A 23,157-nucleotide genomic window follows, 5' to 3' on the forward strand; every position below is an offset into this window, starting at 1 on the left:
AATCTGTTGTCGGTGTCCATACAGACACCGAAGATGATGATAGTAGAGTTGAGGCACAGGTGGGATTGTCAGGGGCCAAAACTGCACCATCATTTGACATCCCTTTCTTAGCCACCCCAGTCTCGCACAGTTTCAGTGCCTATACATACCCCATCACCAGTGGCCATAGCAGAGAGACAGATGGTGGTTGGTAGCAGTGCACAGGAGAGTGTGGTATCCATGCCTACAGTGTCTGGTCACAGCATGCATAGCGAAATGTCTGGCAGGGGACCACAGAGGCAGATGTTCCAGAGTGCTCGCGGTAGGGCCACTGGTCATCATGCCCCTGGCAGAAGTGCCACAACTGGTACCACCAGATACATGTTTCAGGTTGTCATGGGGGCACAGGCATGTATGGAACTGTACACCAGACAGGGCCTGAGGCTGCAGATGGCTGCTCTCACATCTGCAAGCGACAACTTCCATGAACTGTCTGGTGTCCTCTGTGCTCATACTGACATCATGGATAGACTGTTTGGTGAGATGGTGGGCATCAACGACCGTGGTTTTTCCATGCTTGGACATGTGGTGGGCATGTGGTGATGGCCGCATGGACATAAGCCAGCAACACCAACAGCTGGTAGTCAATGTGGAAGTGCTAGGACACCAAAGCACTCCTGTAATGGTAGTACCAGCCTCAGCACTGCAGGGGGGGATGCTGTCCACAACACACCACAGCAGGCCATGATCACGTGGTCCTGGCCAGTCCCAGGAGGGACCTGGTTCCAGCGGACATCTGTCATCATAAGGGGAGAGTAGCACATTGAGGCCTGTACCTGGACGTGCCTATAGAACTCCTGGTAGGCACAGTCTGTGTGTCCATGGCTGGAGGCAGTGAACTGCACACCTTGCCAGGTATGGTCTGTAGCTGTCCAAAAACACCTGTATAGGGCAGCCACATGGCAGAATTGTGTGCATGCATGCCCACATACTATACGAACACACCTAGGGCAACCCCATACCTACACACACACCACACAACCACACCCAGTTCAACTAATTACACCCCTCACCCACACACATGGTGTCAAATGTATGGCCCACCCTCGGCCTCTGGCAAACCAACAACACACCCTGTGCATATGATGATACCTGTGCCACATCCCTGTCATCCATAATATCGATGCAGGGACAGGCTAATATGGTTCTGATGCACACTTTGACTGTACTACAGTGTACCAGTGTACTGCAGTGTAACATGTTGTCAGGAGTAATGTTTAATGCATGCATGTCAGGTAGTGTAGCCATCCAGCAATGGTGCATTATAGTTGTTAGTAACACAGGGTGATTGTGGTCTCCATAATGTTATCCATTTGTGTTGTAGGTGTACATGTGTCAGCAGGAGGATGGTCTGCAGTCATATTCTACAAGGGGTATGGGACTGTGGTGACACCATGGCTGCGACATATCCAGGGTAAAGTTGAACACGTGTTGCAGGTTTGTATAACAGTATTTGCCTGTGCCACATGGATAGGTGACCTGCTGGGACATGTATAATCTGCAACCTGATGTAGACCCATCCACATACATGCACACTCTTACTTGACAATGCTGGAACTAGACCCCTACCTAGGTATGTAGTGCTACTGAACTGTGTGGCTTTCATTGCACACACCACACAGCATTTAGAGAGAGGTGTGTTTCAGGTTACATGTTTTATGCAGAACATCCCCAGACATGTACAGTATGGTAATGGGGGATGTAATGGTTGTATATGGACAATACATAGTGTGACATACCATCATATACACATTAACAGACACATAACAGGCAGACACACATCCGAGAGACCTGGGCCTATCGGTGCTAACTAACTTGTCCATGTGTCCAATGTGTTAAAGGTAGGCTGCACACAGCACATGCCTAACTGGGCAGGATTGTGGTATCAGTTACCTGTATGGCTGATGGTAACAGTGGTCACCATAAAGTAGTACATGAGTCATATACTGGGTGCACTATGGTGTAATGACAGTGTACACAGCACTCACATCCCACAGCGGATATTGTACTCACTGGAACCCATGATGACACTCTGATATACCTACCATCACACATTGCCCAAGACTGTGATACGACCCATTGTATATCACAACAGTGGTACTACAGGGATATGCATCTAATGCACATGCCACAGGCACATTAGGGTGTTGCATTGTCATGCCTCACCCATGGGCAGCAACAACACTATCTGTACTATTGTGTGGCAATGTGTATTGTAATAGGAGTATGTGGCTTCGGAATGCTCTACCCTACAGATATACAGACATGCACACATACACACACTTTCCAGAACTCAATGGGTATCCCATGCCTATCAACCCATTTGTACAACACTGTTGTGCTGGTTCTGCAAGGCTCATGTAGCCAGTAGGGAAAGGAGCATAGCAGAGTACATGTAATGTCCAATACAGCAGCAGCCACATCTGACTATGGCAATGGGTGTTGCTGTGGTTTTGAAGACCCTCATGGAATTTCCAACTATAGGTGTACTAACACACACGACACTGCTATCCTCAGTAATGCACACGTACACATGTGTCAGTACTGGGGTGCATCACTGCAGGTGGTAATAACTGGGTACCTGGTTATTGTCCATGGAGAGATGGGTTGTGTAGGGGATGAGTGTACAGTGGTGTCATGCCACCTGCCATGCGCCAGCAGGCAATCTATTGACAGACACCACTGTGGTGACCCTCAGGGTGAGAGTGACATGCATCAGCTAATCCTCTGGGTGCCTCCTGCACATGGCCACTGAGGTGATAGTTGACATATATGCAACATGTATTACAACAAATGGTTAGTGTCTGTGATGGAGACCTGTACCCAAGCATGTTCTGTTCACTGTGATAGTGTAGTGGAGGTACCCATGACATGTGGTGCATACAGGGTGTTGTCTCCTATATGTGCCAGTTATTACACAGCTGGGCAGACATGTCACTGTCAATCAAGCATAGGATGCATGTACATATCTGTACAGGCACTGACAGACATAAGCTTGGCAAGAAGCTATGCAGTAGGATGAATGCATCGACAGATAGATGTTTGACAACAATATGTATGCCATTACTATATGTTGGAAGCCCTCACTAACATGTGCTATACAGATGATAGTCTACAGTTACATTCCACATGTCAAATCATTATCCAGTAGGGGATATATATATACTGTGACACAGCTCACACACCAGGAACATGACAGTGAGGCTGCAGAGTCCTGCTATGCCTGCAGGTATGCTTGTTGTCAGTACTACATTTAGCACTCCACTCTTGCCCGGGAAAGCACTGTCAACAGTAGTACCACCATGATACACTACAAGCCAGTGTGACAGCATGTACCCTGGGTTACTACCCCTGTATCTAACGCATTCACATGGATACCAGTGCTTTACAGGTCTCATATACTTGTGGGTCCCAGACATTACACTCACACCCCTTGCTACTGTAATGACAGCACATAGACTCATGTATTGTACATGGCATTACATACACTTATTACAGATGTCATTACCTTGCTATGTTATCAGACTGGGAGGTGAGCACTCGTTACCTGGGCTAAGCCATGCTTAGCAGGTGCCAGCATTGCTGCAATATAACAGCTAAGCAGATTTGCACACTGCTAAGTGAAGCCTACACGGTGTAAGTACCTGTACGTTTAAAAGTACCTTAGCACCACTTAGCTTCAGGCAAACCCACACAAATGCACTTAAAGCTGCTCAAAATTTCCTTACCCACTCTGTATCCAACAGCCCTTGCTCTGCCCAGCAACAAAATATACAGCCTTTGCAGGTCTTGAACCCAGGACCCTGTACATTATAGTCACAACAGTTAACCACTATGCCATGACCACTGTGAAGACAGTTGTTGTTTTTCCAATACATCTCTCACTGCACATTTTGATTAGTATTGAGCAATTGCTTTGACTTCCACAATTGTGTAGTACCCGTTAATGATATTACTGTTGCATCACATATGTTGTTATATCAAAATGTACACATATCAGATACATACAGAGAGATACATCTGGGAAGGTATATACAGCCGTGATGTTTACACATGACAGGACATGATATCAGAAGGCCATGATCAATATGTTGAGTGACTCTAAATATTATACAGTAATTAGCAAAGAGAATGTTGATGCCATTAAATGTAGGATCCTTTCTATGGTGGATGATCTGGTTAAAAGTTTTACCATCACCAGTGAATTGGGTAGGTTCTTGGAAGTAGATTATCCTATGATTCTGGTCATACAGGGCCTTCCCAAAATCCACAAGGATGGTGCAAATCCCCCTATGAGACCTATAGTATCGGGGAGGGGTTGGTGCACTGATCCTTTTTCTTTATATGCTGAACAATATCTGCTACCCATTTTAGATCAGAATACCATTGACCTTAAAGACACGAAACAATATTTCCTCAATTTGTGTAGTTTCACCAATGTCTTTGAGATGGAGGAAGATACCCTTTTTGTCACCCTAGATGTACAGTCATTGTTCACCATTCCAAATGATTTGGGTTTGGGATCAATTAAGGAATACTTAACCAAATATAGTGAATATGACGAGAAACAGGTGGATTTAATCTGCCAGTGTTTGGAAGTTATACTTGAAAATAATGTCTTTATATAAGAACAAGGGATATACATCCAGTATGATGGCATAGCTATGGGCACTTCTTATGCCAATAGCTACTCCGACATGTTTCTAGCCCTCTGGGAGAAGATGCTCTGTTCTTGACTGATGGTTTCAGGAAACATGTTTTTTTTTATCGTCATTTTGTGGACGATATTTTTTTCATCTGGGATGGTACTCCAGATGAATTGAATAGGTTTGTTACACAGATGAACAGGATGACTAAATATCTTAAGTTCTCCTTGAACTTTCCCAAATCAGAATAGAGTATCTGGATATGTATGTGGAAAAGGTGATGGGTTGTCATAGTAATACAGGTGTCCACAGGAAGATGTGCCATAAGAATACTCTCTTGAATAGACGAAGTATGCATCCACCCTACATCTTCATGAACATTATTAAAGGACAAGGAATGAGAATATTCCACCTGAATGCATCAGACTCAGGTTATAAACATGAGTTGCATGCCTTCAGAGGCAGGTTACTTGAGCGAGGTTACAATAAGGAAGAGATACATAAAATCTTTCAGATCTAGAACTTTTTAGGGCAGGTAAAGCTGCACTTTATTTCTCCAATCATGTAAAGGTTAGGAGAATTGAAAGGAGTAAATCCCCAGGAATGAGAATACCCATGTACTATACCACTAATAACAGGGCCATCTATGATTTTATTAATAATCATTGGTTGATTCTTACCACCAGCGAAGATATCAGAAACATCATTGGTGAGAGGCCGACATTTAGATTTAAGAATAAACCTAATTTAAAGAGAATTCTTTGTTACTCCATTGATAGATATGAGACTAATGAGCATATAGGCACTGTATCATGTGGAAAATGTAAATATTGTGAGTTTCTCAACATAGGTGACCGTTTGTACATCCAGACACTGGACATGAATTTAGGTTTAAGGTGTCTGCAGATTGCAGCACCTCACATGTAATCTATTTAGCTGTATGTAAATTATGTTTGTCATTCTATGTTGGTAAAACCAGTAGGGTGTTCCGCAACAGAATAAGGGAACATCTTTATGCCATTAGGGTGAACTATACTAGCAATACTTTAGCCAAGCATGTCATTGCAATGGGAGAGGAACATGTCTTTCAGTTTATGGTTATAGATACTGTTACACCCATGATTAAAGAAGGTAACATAAGAAATGGTACTGAGAAGAAAGAGATGAACTGCATTTTAAGATTAAGAGTGGACAGAGGTAGAGGCCTTAATGAGAGGGCCTCCCTCAAACCTGTTTTGAGGTCTAGAGGATTGTCTATCAAATGAAAAATGTTTTAGGGTCTGTGATATTCAAGATCAATACCACTGTTGCTTGTATCCAGACATAATGTTTCTGTATGTTTAATATGTCATGTATTATAGGAGACAAGACAACATTACCTTATATACTTCTCTGCCTAGTTCCATTTTATATCCTTGGTCTGGGTGAACTACCTTAATTTGTCTTTTTTGTTGTTATTTTATAGTAGGCTGATATATGATGTGACATTATTATGTAATGCCTTTATTTCTTTAGATTGGGGTATTTATCAATTGATACTATGCTCACTACTATGTTTTACATATATTTGTAGCTAGGATAATTTTATTCTCTTTTTTACACATTTTTTTATATATTTTCATACAAACTCGTTTTTTAAGAGCTTTAACAACATCATTTATCGTTAAGATGATAATTGATTAATTGCTTGAGCCTGAATTGATGGATATAAAGGGAGTGCTTTTTGATGTAGGGAGTTTTTATGGTCTTCTTCTTCTTCTTTCAGCTTTTTCCCGGTTAGGGGTCACCACAGCGGATCACCTTGTCCGCACATTGAATGGCAGTGGAGTTTTACGGTGTCGAGTTGCCAGCCCGCCGCCCAACCTTTCACAGAAGGCACACTCACATGCACACCTAGGGCCAATTTAGAGTGTCCAATCCACCTGCAGCATGTCTTTGGGATGTGGGAGGAAACCGGAGCACCCGGAGGAAACCCACATGACCACAGGGAGGACATGCAGACTCTGCACAGAAGGCACCCGAGCCGAGGATCGAACCGGAGAACCTCTTGATGTGAGGCGGCAATGCTAACCACTGCACCACCCTGGCCACCCTAGGGAGTTTTTATGGTCTGATGAAGCGAATTGTGAAAGCGCTTACACCGGCTGAGTAGACCACTGTTGTTTATGCATCCACATCTGTACAGATAGATCATACATATCTGACATGTCATATATAGATTTTGTTGCTGCATAGTAGTAATAAACAGATGTGCATAAATGGTAGTATTGTGGACTTTTACTGTTGATGTACTGCAATGCTGCACCCACCCCGTAACAATGCCACAGCTGGGGCCACTGACATCGCATCTCTCACACTCTTATGTAGGTCCCTCTGGTATACCACCAAGGCAGCAGCCTGTAGCTGATGAGTATGGTTTATGTTGATGCTTGCCAATACTCCGGGCATGTAATGGCTATGGTATAATTTAGGCACACATCTAACACACCTACCCATAATGCATGCTGTACATGTTCACGTATTGTTACTGTTAAATGCACTACGTCACAGTGGTGACCATGATGGGGTATTGGAAGGGTATGTCAGACACCTGCAAGATAACTAACATCCTGTCATTGTGAAATGTGTCCACAGGGATTAACATAATGGTGGGACACATGGCCTACAGTAGGGATATGTGTGAAACATCACCTTTATACAGTGCAACAACAGTGTATATACCAGTATTACAATGGCACCTGTTACAGATCTACATTATGGCATAACGTATTGCTATGGTCCACATTATTAGCTTGGACTAGGCTGTAACACATGGTGTTCAGTGTATGGGACACTGCAAACTGACACACATGTGTAGGCCATACTTGTCAAGCATCTGCAAAAAAGGCTGAAGGTGGGGAGGGTGTGTCAGCATGACACACCAGTGCACTGCAGCAGGGATCCTAAGGATCTTAAGAATGGCTGTATCTGCACAAAGTCAGGTTCAGGAACTGTGGCAGACGTAACCCTACTCCCACAGCAATAGTGATGGCAGTGTATGGACACCAAGGGATGTGCACATGAGTTAGTGGAATGATACATTAATGAGTGTTTTTAATGAGTATATGTTACCAAGTGTGATACAGGATGGGGAACTTATGGGAATAAAAGTGGGACTGTCTGCAAAATCACAGACAGGTAGGTATTAAGGTGGAATGTGTGTGTGTGTGTGTGTGTGTGTGTGTGTGTGTGTGTGTGTGTGTGTGTGTGTGTGTGTGTGTGTACTGTTATGCAATGCTGTATAGGTCTTAAAGTGCGTTTCTTGTTTTCCCCCACAGGTGGTGAGGTGGGTCAGGGTCCCTCCTGCAAGCAATCTGTTGTTGGTGTCCATACAGACACCGAAGATGATGATAGTACAGTTGAGGCACAGGTGGGGTTGTCAGGGGCCAAAACTGCACCATCATTTGACATCCCTTTCTTAGCCACCCCAGTCTCACACAGTTTTAATGCCTATACATACCCCACCACCAGTGGCCATAGCAGAGAGACAGATGGTGGTTGGTAGCAGTGCACAGGAAAGTGTGGTATCCATGCCTACAGTGTCTGGTAACAGCAGGCATAGCCAGATGTCTGGCAGGGGACCACAGAGGCAGATGTTCCAGAGTGCTTGTAGTAGGGCCGCTGGTCATCATGCCCCTGGCAGAAGTGCCACAACTGGTACCACCAGATACATGTTTCAGGTTGTCATGGGGGTACAGGCATGTACGGAACTGTACACCAGACAGGGCCTGATGCTGCAGAGGGCTGCTCTCACATCTGCAAGAGACAACTTCCATGAACTGTCTGGTGTCCTCCGTGCTCATACTGACATCATGGATAGACTGTTTGGTGAGATGGTGGGCCTCATCGACCGTGGTTTTTCCATGCTTGGACATGTGGTGGGCGTGTAGTGATGGCCGCATGGACATAGGCCAGCAACACCAACAGCTGGTGTTCAATGTGGACATGCTAGGACACCAAAGTGCTCCTGTAGTGGTAGTACCAGCCCGAGCACTGCAGGGGGTGCTGTCCACAACACACCACAGCAGGCCATGATCATGTGGTTCTGGCCAGTCCCAGGAGGGACCTGGTTCCAGCGGACATCTGTCATCATAAGGGGAGAGTAGCACATTGAGGCCTGTACCTGGACGTGCCTATAGAACACCTGGTAGGCACAGTCTGCGTGTCCATGGCTGGAGGCAGTGAACTGCACACCTTGCCAGGTATGGTCTGCAGGTGACCAAAAACACCTGTATAGGGCAGCCACATGGCAGAACTGTGTGCATGTATGCCCACATACTATACGAACACACCTAGGGCAACCCCATACCTACACACACACCACATCACCACACCCAGTTCAACTAATTACACCCCTCATCCACACACATGGTGTCAAATGTATGGCCCACCCTTGGCCTCTGGCAAAGCAACAACACACCCTGTGCATATGATGATACCTGTGCCACATCCCTGTCATCCATAACATCGATGCAGGGACAGGCTAATATGGTTCTGATGCACACTTTGACTGTACTACAGTGTACCAATGTACTGCAGTGTAACATGTTGTCAGGAGTAATGTTTAATGCATGCATGTCAGGTAGTGTAGCCATCCAGCAATGGTGCATTATAGCTGTTAGTGACACATGGCGCTTGTGGTCTCCATAATGTTATCCATTTGTGTTGTAGGTGTACATGGGTCAGCAGGAGGATGGTCTGCAGTCATATTCTATAAGGGGTATGGGACTGTGGTGACATCATGGCTGCAACATATCCAGGGTAAAGTTGAACACATGTCGCAGGTTTGTATAACACTTACTGCCTGTGCCACATGGACAGGTGACCCGCTGGGACATGTATAATCTGCAACCTGATGTAGACCCATCTACATACATGCACAATCTTACTTGACAAAGCTGGAACTAGACCCCTACCTACGTATGTAGTGCTACTGAACTGTGTGGCTTTCATTGCACACACCACACAGCGTTTAGGGAGAGGTGTGTTCCAGGTTACATGTTTTATGCAGAACATCCCCAGACATGTACAGTATGGTAATGGGGGATGTAATGGTTGTATATGGACAATACATAGTGTGACATACCATCATATACACATTAACAGACACATAACAGGCAGACACACATCCGAGAGACCTGGGCCTATCAGTGCTAACTAACTTGTCCATGTGTCCAATGTGTTAAAGGTAGGCTGCACACAGCACATGCCTAACTGGGCAGGATTGTGGTATCAGTTACCTGTATGGCTGATGGTAATAGTGGTCACCATAAAGTAGTACATGAGTCATATACTGGGTGCACCATGGTGTAATGACAGTGTACACAGCACTCACATCCCACAGCAGATATTGTACTCACTGGAACCCATGATGACACTCTGACATACCCACCATCACACATTGCCCAAGACTGTGATACGACCCATTGTATATCACAACAGTGGTTCTAAGAGAATATGCATCTAATGCACATGCCACAGGCACAGTAGGGTGTTGCATTGTCATGCCTCACCCATGGCTAGCAACAACACTATCTGTACTATTGTGTGGCAATATGTATTGTAATAGGAGTTTGTGGCCTCAGAATGCTCTACCCTACAGATATACAGACATGCACACATACGCACACTTGCCAGAACTCAATGGGTATCCCATGCCTATCAACCCATTTGTACAGCACTGTTCATAGGTTCATACTAGACTATGTGCCCTAGGGCATTTATAAGCCTAGCCAGAATGTGTTTGGCTTTCACCACACATTTTAAATTTATTTTGCTATGCCCTTTTTTGAGGTTAGTATACTGTGCCTCTGTCTAACAGTGACACAGAAGTGATACCTGGGGTAAACCTATGATCTCCCATCCACTCATCAAGATTCCTCTTGAAGAGAGTCAATGAGGGACTCTGCCTAACCTGGACTGGAATTTTATTCCAGAGTGAAGGGAGCCTCTGGGTTATGAATCTGTCCCTCCAGCATGTCCTATTTATTTCAGTGCTGAGGTTCAAGTCTCTCGAGCGCGTAGCTCAATGGGATTTGGATTTTCTGAGGTGCAGCATGTCCATTAATTCCGGGTTGGACATGGCTTTATACGTCAGGCACAGATTGCCTGTGAACAGGCGGTATGCCACTGAGTAAAGCTGGAGTTTATTTAACCGGGCAGCATATGGCATCTGTTTGAGCCCTTTGATCCTCTTTGTGAGGTACTTTTAGGGTCTTTCCAGTTGCTGCAGGTGTCTGGTAAGGTACATCCCAAAAGGGGCATTGTACTCAATTATGGGCCTGATGAGGGATGAGTAAAGAGGCACGATGACCTCCCCTGATCTAGATGTGAATCCCTTCATGATTAGATGGGCTATATAAAATGTTTTTCTAACCACTTTGGCCACGTGGTTGTCAAATGAGAGATTGCTATCAACTTGGGTCCCCAGGTCCCTAATTACTTCTTCTGTACTTAATGGATTACCACCTATGTGGTAATTTGTGGACACTTTGTTTTTGCCAAAGGGGATGACTATACACTTTTTGGCATTTAGCTTGAGGCCATGGCTCTGGCACCAGTTGTCTGTTTCTATGAGGCCCTTTTGGAAGGTGCTTGTGTCGGCTGGAGAGTCGATTATGGCACCCAGTTTGCAGTCATCTGCGAACTTGGTCAGCCACAGTCATTCCGTGTTGGCCTGTACCTCCGAGAAATATATACCGAACAAGAGAGGTCCCAGGACTTAGACTTGTGGGACACCACTTGTAAATGGTTTGGAGTCTGACATGGCTCCAGCAATTCTAACCATGTAGGTTCTGTCCTTGAGCCAGTTTGCAATCCATCTAGTGATATAGGGGTTTATATTTAAGCTGGTGAGCTTATCTATAATGCCCGAGTGGGGTATTGTATGGAAGGCTTTTGCGAGGTCCAGGTAGGCTGTGTGGACCACCTTCCCCTCGTCAATGGCCTTGGTGACTGTTTCAAAGAAATCAACCAGGTTTAAGAGGTAGGATCTGCTCTTAACAAAGCCGAACTGGGTAGGATCCAGTGTCTGTAGGTCCCCAATATCTTTATTTATGAGGTCCATGATGATCCTTTTCATAGCTTTGCAGACCAAGCTAGTCAGGCTTATGGGGCAATAATTTCCAGGATCCGTTGAGGCACCACCTTTATGTTGTGCTGGTTCTGCAAGGCTCATGTAGCCGGTAGGGAAAGGAGCATAGCAGAGTACATGTAATGTCTAATACAGCAGCAGCCACATCTGACTATGGCAATGGGTGTTGCTGTGGTTTTGAAGACCCTCATGGAATTCCCAACTATAGGTGTACTAACACACAAGACACTGCTATCCTCAGTAATGCACATGTACACATGTGTCAGTACTGGGGTGCATCACTGCAGGTGGTAATAACTGGGTACCTGGTTATTGTCCATGGAGAGATGGGTTGTGTAGGAGATGTGTGTACAGTGGTGTCATGCCACCTGCCATGTGCCAGCAGGCAATCTATCGACAGACACCACTGTGGTGACCCTCAGGGTGAGAGTGACATGCATCAGCTAATGCTCTGGGTGCCTCCTGCACATGGCCACTGAGGTGATAGTTGACATGTATGCAACATGTATTACAACAAATGGTTAGTGTCTGTGATGGAGACCTGTACCCAAGCATGTTCTGTTCACTGTGATAGTGTAGTGGAGGTACCCATGACATGTGGTGCATACAGGGTGTTGTCTCCTATATGTGCCAGTTATTACACAGCTGGGCAGACATGTCACTGTCAATCAATTATAGGATGCACGTACATATCTGTACAGGCACTGACAGACATAAGCTTGGCAAGTAGCTATGCAGTAGGATGAATGCATCGACAGATAGACATTTGACAACAATATGTATGCCATTACTATATGTTGGAAGCCCTCACTAACATGTGCTATACAGATGATAGTCTACAGTTACATTCCACATGTCAGATCATTATCCAGTAGAGGATACATACTGTGACACAGCTCACACACCAGGAGCACGACAGTGAGGCTGCAGAGTCCAGCTATGCCTGCAGGTATGCTTGTTGTCAGTACTACATTTAGCACTCCACTCTTGCCTGGGAAAGCACTGTCAACAGTAGTACCACCATGATACACTACAAGCCAGTGTGACAGCATGTACCCTGGGTTACTACCCCTGTATGTAACACATTCACATGGATACCAGTGCTGTACAGGTCTCATATACTTGTGGGTCCCAGACATGACACTCACACCCCTTGCTACTGTAATGACAGCACATAGACTCATGTATTGTACATGGCATTACATACACTTATTTCAGATGTCATTACCCTGCTATGTTATCAGACTGGGAGGTGAGCACTGGTTACCTGGGCTAAGCCATGCTTAGCAGGTGCCAGCATTGCTGCAATATAACAGCTAAGCAGATTTGCACACTGGTAAACGAAGCCTACACGGTGTAAGTGCCCGTACATTTAACCATACCTTAGCACCACTTAGCTTCAGGGAAACCCACACAAATGCACTTAAAGCTGCTCAAAATTGCCTTAACCACTCTGTATCCAACAGCCCTTGCTCTGCCCAGCAACAAAATACACAGCCTTTGCAGGTTTTGAACCCAGGATCCTGTACATTATAGTCACAACAGTTAACGACTATGCCATGACCACTGTGAAGACAGTTGTTGTTTTTCCAATATATCTCTCACTGCACATTTTGATTAGTATTGAGCAATTGCTTTGACTTCCACAAGTGTGTAGTACCCGTTACTGATATTACTGTTGCATCACATATGTTATACCAAAATGTACACATATCAGATACATACGGAGAGATACATCTGGGAAGGTATATACAGCCATGATGTTTACACATGACAGGACATGATATCAGAAGGCCATGATCAATATGTTGAGTGACTCTAAATATTATACAGTAATTAGCAAAGAGAATGTTGATGCCATTAAATGTAGGATCCTTTCTATGGTGGATGATCTGGTTAAAAGTTTTACCATCACCAGTGAATTGGGTAGGTTCTTGGAAGTAGATTATCCTATGATTCTGGTCATACAGGGCCTTCCCAAAATCCACAAGGATGGTGCAAATCCCCCTATGAGACCTATAGTATCGGGGAGGGGTTGGTGCACTGATCCTTTTTCTTTATATGCTGAACAATATCTGCGACCCATTTTAGATCAGAATACCATTGACCTTAAAGACACGAAACAATATTTCCTCAATTTGTGTAGTTTCACCAATGTCTTTGAGATGGAGGAAGATACCCTTTTTGTCACCCTAGATGTACAGTCAATGTTCACCATTCCAAATGATTTGGGTTTGGGATCAATTAAGGAATACTTAACCAAATATAGTGAATATGACGAGAAACAGGTGGATTTAATCTGCCTGTATTTGGAAGTTATACTTGAAAATAATGACTTTATATAAGAACAAGAGATATACATACAGTATGATAGCATAGCTATGGGCACTTCTTATGCCAATAGCTACTCCAACATGTTTCTAGTCCTCTGTGAGAAGATGCTCTGTTCTTGACTGATGGTTTCAGGAAATGTTTTTTTTTTATCGTCATTTTGTGGACAATGTTTTTTTCATCTGGGATGGTACCCCAGATGAATTGAATAGGTTTGTTAAACAGATGAACAGCATGACTGAATATCTTAAGTTCTCCTTGAACTTTCCCGAATCAGAATAGAGTATCTGGATATGTATGCGGAAAAGGTGATGGGATGTCATAGTAATACAGGTGTCCACAGGAAGATGTGCCATAATAATACTCTCTTGGATAGACGAAGTATGCTTCCACCCTATATCTTCATGAACATTATTAAAGGACAAAGAATGAGAATATCCCACCTGTATGCATCAGTCTCAGGTTATAAACATGAGTTGCATGCCTTCAGAGGCAGGTTACTTGAGCGAGGTTACAATAAGGAAGAGATACATGAAATCTTACAGATCTAGAACTTTTTAGGGCAGGTAAAGCTGCACCTTATTTCTCCAATCAAGTAAAGGTTAGGAGTATTGAAAGGAGTAAATCCCCAGGAATGAGAATACCCATGTACTATACCACTAATAACAGGGCCATCTATGACATTATTAATAATCATTGGTTGATTCTTACCACCAGCGAAGATATAAGAAACATCATCAGTGAGAGGCCGACATTTAGATTTAAGAATAAACCTAATTTAAAGAGAATTCTTTGTCACTCTATTGATAGATATGAGACTAATGAGTATATAGGAACTGTATCATGTGGAAAATGTAAATATTGTGAGTTCCTCAACATAGGTGACCATTTGTACATCCAGACACTGGACATGAATTTAGGTTTAAGGTGTCTGCAGATTGCAGCACCTCACATGTAATCTTTTTAGCTGTATATATATTATGTTCGTCATTCTATGTTGGTAAAACCAGTCGGGTGTTCCGCAACAGAATAAGGGAACATCTTTATGCCATTAGGGTGAACTATACTAGCAATGCTTTAGCCAAGCATGTCATGACAATGGGAGAGGAACATGTCTTTCAGTTTATGGTTATAGATACTGTTACACCCATGATTAGAGAAGGTAACATAAGAAATGGTACTGAGAAGAAAGAGATGAGCTGCATTTTAAGATTAAGAGCGGACAGAGGTAGAGGCCTTAATGAGAGGGCCTCCCTCAAAGCTGTTTTGAGGTCTAGAGGATTGTCTATCAAATGAAAAATGTTTTAGAGTCTGTGATATTCAAGATCAATACCACTGTTGCTTGTATCCAGACATAATGTTTCTGTATGTTTAATATGTCATGTATTATAGGAGACAAGACAACATTACCTTATATACTTCTCTGCCTAGTTCCATTTTATATCCTTGGTCTGGGTGAACTACCTTAATTTGTCTTTTTTGTTGTTATTTTATAGTAGGCTGATATATGATGTGACATTATTATGTAATGCCTTTATTTCTTTAGATTGGGGTATTTATCAATTGATACTATGCTCACTACTATGTTTTACATATATTTGTAGCTATGATAGTTTTATTCTCTTTTTTACACATTTTTTTATATATTTTCATACAAGCTCATTTTATAAGAGCTTTAACAACATCATTTATCATTAAGATGATAATTGATTAATTGCTTGAGCCTGAATTGATGGATATAAAGGGAGTACTTTTTGATGTAGGGAGTTTTTATGCTCTGATGAAGCAAATTGTGAAAGCGCTTACCTCTGTGCACCAATAAAGGACTATATATTTTTACAGTTCTGAGACTGGACAATTTTACATCAGTTGGTTGCCTTTGCCACACTCTGGTGTTTTTTTTGCTTATATGTTGATATATGTCTACATGTACATTCACATGTATACTCATGGGTACATGTCAGTCGACCGACATTCACTCCACTGACACATGAAAACATCGACAGCGCAAACACGGACATTTAACAGGTAAGACTTTTAAATTTGCTAATCATGCCTACCATGTTTTAGTAAGTGTGGCAGTGTTATGCATGTGTGGTAGGCATGATTAGCGAATTTAAAAGTCTTACCTGTTAAATGTCCGTGTTTGCGCTGTCGATGTTTTCATGTGTCGGTGGAGTGGATGTCGGTCTTCCAACTTGTCGGTCGACTGACATGTACCCATATATATATATATATATATATATATATATATATATATATATATATATATATGTATATATAGATATATATATGTATGCATATCCTATGTGTACCGATATACCTATTTATGTTGATGTATATGTAGATATCTATAACTATATGTGCATACATATCTATTCAGATATACCCATTTATGTCAATATATATGTAGGGATCCATAACTGTATGTGCATATGTATCTATATTTGTATATGTGTAGGCATATATTGCTGTGTATATGTATATATTTGAGTGTTTAAATATATATATATATATATATATATATATATATATATATATATATATATATGTGTGTGTAAATATGTATATGTGTATATATGTAGATATATGGATATGGATATATATATATAGATATATATATATAGATATATATATACAGAGAGAGAGAGAGAGAGAGATATACATATATGTTTACCATATGTCCAGAACATGGTGTCCTACCTTAACACCAATAGTCCCAACCGTGTGGTGCAAGGGGATGTCATGTAAGTATTGCAGGTATATATGTAGACTGTTGCTACTGTAATAGGGGTTGTCTTAACAGACATGTTGTGTGTGGGAGGTCACATCTGCTTTTGACATGTGCGCTATTGACTACTAACAGACATCCTAAGGACATCATAGTACAGTACCACTGCTAGCACAGTAATGATCCTATGGACTACAGCAGAGATATGACCAATATATGTCGACAGTCTGGCACTCTGTGGTCAGTCCAGAGGTGTACACATATCCTGTTCATGTGAGACATGTGGACTACGCCCCCAATGTGGATGGTAATAGTCTTGTACATGAGTATATCATGTAAATACTGGACTACATATGCCCACACAGTTTATGCATGCACACATGCTAGTTTGTCCTGACACATAATACCTAGTGGTGCAGAGGTCACATGGACACATACTACCCAGTAGTTAGTGACATACATCTGTACAGAATTCCACTGCTTTGTCAGAAATACACAACAGTTCTGGTGGTCTGACAACAGTATGTCTTGCAAATAACTGGACATAGCACACTGGGTAATTACACTAGGCTACCAGGCATGTCACAAAGCACTGTGCAAACTATAGGCAGACTGTCACAACACTGGACTACATTTTGCATGGGGGAATACACATGTACCTGTGATTATAGCAGGCTCTACATGCATGTCACAGCACAAAGTAACAGACACCTGTGAGAAAGTGCATACCCACAACCAGTGTAAACACAGCCAGAGCCACATATGGCACACAAGCTTAATATGGCACTATATGGACTGTCTGATTAACACCATCCTCATATGTGCCAGTCACACACTAACCCTACATACACTGGGTCATGCACAGTGTGGTCCGATGGCTAACTGTGGTATGGGACACGTGTGTCTGGCCCTGCAGACCTGTGAGCCAGTAGAGTACCATACACTGGAGCAGTATATAACATCAGATAGAACAGGACCAAGAACAATGGCATCTACCACAGTCTGTGCGCAGCCGAAGGTATGTATGCACAATATACATACTGTCAGCAATCACCCTAAGTACACAGACCCCAGTACTGAACACACAACTGTAGAATCCCTAAGTTATGTTCTCAGAAACAACCCCTACTATACATAACATGTCTAGCAGTCTGATATCTGACTGGCTTGTTATCAGGTATGATGTCAATAAATAATGGTGTACAAAACATATGCACCTCTTACTGCATGACATATGTACAAAGGTTGACAGACTTGTGGCTGGAGCTACAAACACTGACCCAATATTGGCATGTTGCTGTGATAACCTCATACATTTACTGTCATACCAGGGTTTGTTGTGACATATGTCCGATGAGGGATATGAAGTCAGTAACTCTCATGGCTGTCACCATGTACTGACTGCAATCCTCACACTATGCTTCTGCAGTTCTCAGATAGGTGTTCTGTGAGTAACACAAGAACCAAAAGGCTCCACACACTGCCCAGTCTGCAGATGACCCTACAGAAAACATAGCACTGTCATGACAGGTATTAAAACATGTTGACCAGCCATATCCACACACACCCTGTTAAACTGACATTACTCCAAATGCAGAATAACAGCAGATTCTGTAGTCATGTCCAGCACAAATCCCTCCTGTCTGTTGGCCTGTTTCCACAGTGTATGTTGTTAGAGGTAAATCCCAAAACCATCTGTGATGCTGTTTGCCAAACACCAGATCTAGATCCTGCTCACAGTAAATGAAAAGGCCCAACACCAACATGATGTTCCTAGATATTGGAGTGTGTTTCCATGCAATTGGCTATGGGAATGTTACCACAGCTGTTCCACATGCAATCAGCTAGAGGAGGACTGCAATTCATGCAGAGGCCATCAGCTGATCATGAGCATCACTAACAAAACACAAGCTGCTGCCTAAGCAAAGCATGTGTACTTCTCCACATCCACCAGAGAGGTAGTGAGAGAGACAGACAGAGACAAAGTAGGTCAGGGAGGGAGTGGGAGAGTAAAACCTAAGCATGTTTGCGTCACACACCTACCAGTACAGGGCTTCAAACCCCTGACTGACTATGTATTACTATCACATGTCTATGCAGTTATTGCATGTACCACATAGCTTACATGTTGGGGAGCTGTCCAAAGGTATATGTGATGGTGAGTGACATCTGCAACAGTGATATAGTAGCAATACGGTAGGTGTAGCACATGTGCCTGTCCACATGAACAGGTGTCAATGTCAACACAGCCACACTCTCTCAGGGACTCACACACATTAACACACTTGGCAGGGTCAGGAATACACTTCCTAACTAGTTAATTTGCCACAATACCATAATGCACAGGTATCACATGCACCACATGGATTATCCGCAGGCTATATGGGCAAAGGGTATGTGAAATTGTCTAACATCAGACAGCATGCTTCAGTATGCCAATAGGAGTTGTAGTGAGTGTGAATATGGTCAAAAGCATCATACACCACACACACAGACACAGGGTGCCAGTACTGACATGCATGGGTGCATTGCTTCACTGGCGTGTAGTGGTTGACTTTGCCAGAAGGCTATACAAGGCTAGGTGAAGGATATACCTTGGCATCAGACCACATGACAATGGGATGCAGTGTGGCTCAGGGGTGTAGTGTCTGGATTGGCCCACATAGGTGGGTATTGTATTCACCATCCAGTCACCTGGGTTACTATTGTATGTGGCCAGTGCTGTGCAATGCTTGCCATGTATGTGTTCTATAGTCCATAACATGGACAGTATCTGGGATGTGCATATGTCCCACATGCATGTACAGTGACATGTGGAACTGTATCGGGGTGTATCGCCCATGTTGTGTACACAGATTGTTATTATCAGATGTGCCAATCCTGGCCTCATTTGGCAGGAACTGGTAATGGACAGCAGGTTGACCCTGCACCTACATTGATAGCATGATATAGGTATTCCCTGGTGTCAGTGGCATCTGTCCATATAGGGCATGTGTTTAAGGCATGGTATGTCCTTTGTGGGTCACATTTGATGGCACCACAGTTGTTGCAGGCATCCAGTGAGGAACATAGTGAAGTCACACTGTCTGCAATTACGTGCCTATTGTACTGATGGACAGGGTGCCATGCCTTCTGTAGTCCACTGCAATCACACCATGGTTACTATCTGTGGGCAATATGCAGGGTACTACCAACATAGCAGTTGTTGCCTAGGCAAGTGTGCTTGTGTATGAGTCATGGGTTGAGAGTGTTCTCTGGGTAATACAAGGGTTGCTTGTTTTGTTCACCAGGCCTTGATGTCACATGTAGGGGTACGGATTGGCATACCAGCCTCTTGGCTATTTGACATCTGTTATCCTTGTAAGGTGGACACTGTGACATATAATAGGGCCACCATATAAGAAATTTGCATAACCCACTCCACAGTGAGTCCAGTTGTTAAAGACTCACAGCTCCCTCAACACAGGATACAAATGACAAACACAGACACACACTTGCCATGTCTGGGATTAGAACTACCCAACTAGTATATCATACTACAGCATTACGCAGTTATAGGATGTGCCATGGAGATTACTGGACTACTCCATCCCAAAAGGTGTTTTTGACTGGGAATGACATCAGCAGGCTTGCCAAAGAAGATCAATGGAGATTGTAGTGACTGTGAATGGCTTCCAAAGCATTGCACCCTACACAAACAAACACACACACACACACACACACACGCACACACACGTCTGGGAATTGAACCCCTCCCAAACTACTATATCACACTACAGCATTACAGTGTTATAGGCCACACCACATAGATTACTAGAGTACTCCTTCCCCAAAGGTGTATTTCACAGGGAATGACATCAGCAGGCTTGCCAAAGTAGGTCAATGGAGGTTGTAGTGACTGTAATGGCCTCAAAAGCATTGCACCCTGCACAAACAAACATTCACCCTTGCCATGTCTGGGAATATAATCTCTCCCAAACTACTATATCACACTGAAGCATTACGCTGTTATAGACACGGCATGGAGATTACTAGAGTGCTCTTTCCTCAAAGGTGTATTTCACTGGGAATGACATCAGCAGGTTTGCCAAAGTAGGTCAATGGAGTTTGTAGTGACTGTGAATGGCCTCAAAAGCATTGTACCCTACTCAGACAAACAAACAAACAAACACACAAAAACATTCACACTTGCCATGTCTGGGAATAGAACCCCCACCAAACTACTATATTACACTACAGCATTACACTGTTTTAGGACGCACCATGGAGAGTAACGGACTACTCTTTCCCCAAAGGTGTATTTCAAAGTGAATGACATCTGCACGCTTGCCAAAGCAGGGCATTTGAATTTTAGTTTGTGTGACTAGCATAAAAAGAATTGCTCCCTACACAGACAGAGACACACATAAACACACAGTTGCTATGTCTGAGATTAGAACTCCTGCTTAACTAGTTTACCACACTACAGCATTATGCAGTTATAGGACATGCTACAGAGATTACTGGGATATTCCTTTCCCAAAGGTGTATTTCAAAGTGAATGACATCAGCAGGCTTGCCAAAGTGGGGCATTTGAATTGTAGTGAGTGTGACTAGCCTAAAAAGCATTGCTCCCTGCAGAGATAGAGACACACACAAACACAGTTGCTATGTCTGGGATTATAACTCCACCTTGACTAATTTATCACACTACAGCATTACGCAGTTATAGGACACACCACAGACATTACTGGGCTCTTCTTTACCCAAAGGTGTATTTCAAAGTGAATGACATCAGCAGACTTGACAAAGTAGGGCATTTGAATTGTAGTGAGTGTGGCTAGCCTAAAAAGCATTGCTCACTACACAGACATAGACACACACACACTAATGCCATATCTGGGATTAGAGCTCCTATCTAACTAGTTTATCATACTATAGCATTATGCAGTTATAGAACATGCCACAGAGATTAGTGGGCTCTTAGTTTCCCAAAGGTGTATTTCAAAGTGAATGACATCAGCAGGGTTGCCAAAGTAGGGCATTTGAATTGTAGTGAGTGTGACTAGCCTAAAAAGCATTGCTCCCTGCAGAGATAGAGACACACACAAACACAGTTGCTATGTCTGGGATTATAACTCCACCTTGACTAATTTATCACACTACAGCATTACGCAGTTATAGGACACACCACAGACATTACCGGGCTCTTCTTTACCCAAAGGTGTATTTCAAAGTGAATGACATCAGCAGGCTTGACAAAGTAGGGCATTTGAATTGTAGTGAGTGTGGCTAGCCTAAAAAGCATTGCTCACTACACAGACATAGACACACACACACTAATGCCATATCTGGGATTAGAGCTCCTATCTAACTAGTTTATCATACTATAGCATTACGCAGTTATAGAACATGCCACAGAGATTAGCAGGCTCTTAGTTTCCCAAAGGTGTATTTCAAAGTGAATTACATCAGCAGGGTTGCCAAAGTAGGGCATTTGAATTGTAGTGAGTGTGACTAGCCTAAAAAGAATTGCTCCCTATACAGACAGAGACACACACAAACACACAGTTGCCATGTCTGGGATTAGAGCTCCTACCTAACTAGTTTATCACACTACAGCATTATGCAGTTATAGGACATGCCACAGAGATTAGTGGACTATCCCTTTCCCAAAGGTGTATTTCAAAGTGAATGACATCAGCTGGCTTGTCAAAGTAGGGCATTTGAATTGTGTGACTAGCCTGAAAAGCATTCCTCCCTACACAGACAGAGATACACACATCTGGGATTAGAAATCCGACCTAACTAGTTTATCACACTACAGCATTACACACTTATAGGATGTGCCAGATAGATTATTGGGTGATTCTTTTTCCAAAGGTGTATTTCAAAGTGAATGACATCAGCAGGCTTGCCAAAGTAGGGCATTTGAATTGTGAGTGTGACTAGCCTAAAAAGCATTGCTCCATACACAGACACACACACAATTGCCATGTTTGGGATTAGAATTCCTACTGAGCTAGTTTATCACACTAGAGCATTACGCAGTTATAGGATGCGCCACAGAGAATACTGGACTACTCTTTTCCCAAAGGTGTATTTCAAAGTGAATGATATCAGCTGGCTTGCCAAAGTAGGGCATTTGAATTGTAGTGAGTGTGACTAGCCTAAAAAGCATTTCTCCCCACACAGATAGAGACACACACAATTTCCATGCTTGGGATTAGAACTCCTACATAACTAGTTTATCACATTACAGCATTATGCAGTTATAGTGTGTGCCACAAAGATTACTG

Source organism: Protopterus annectens, chromosome 2.part1 (genome assembly GCF_019279795.1).
Source record: "Protopterus annectens isolate FY-2018-M chromosome 2.part1, PAN1.0, whole genome shotgun sequence".
NCBI lineage: Eukaryota > Metazoa > Chordata > Ceratodontiformes > Protopteridae > Protopterus > Protopterus annectens.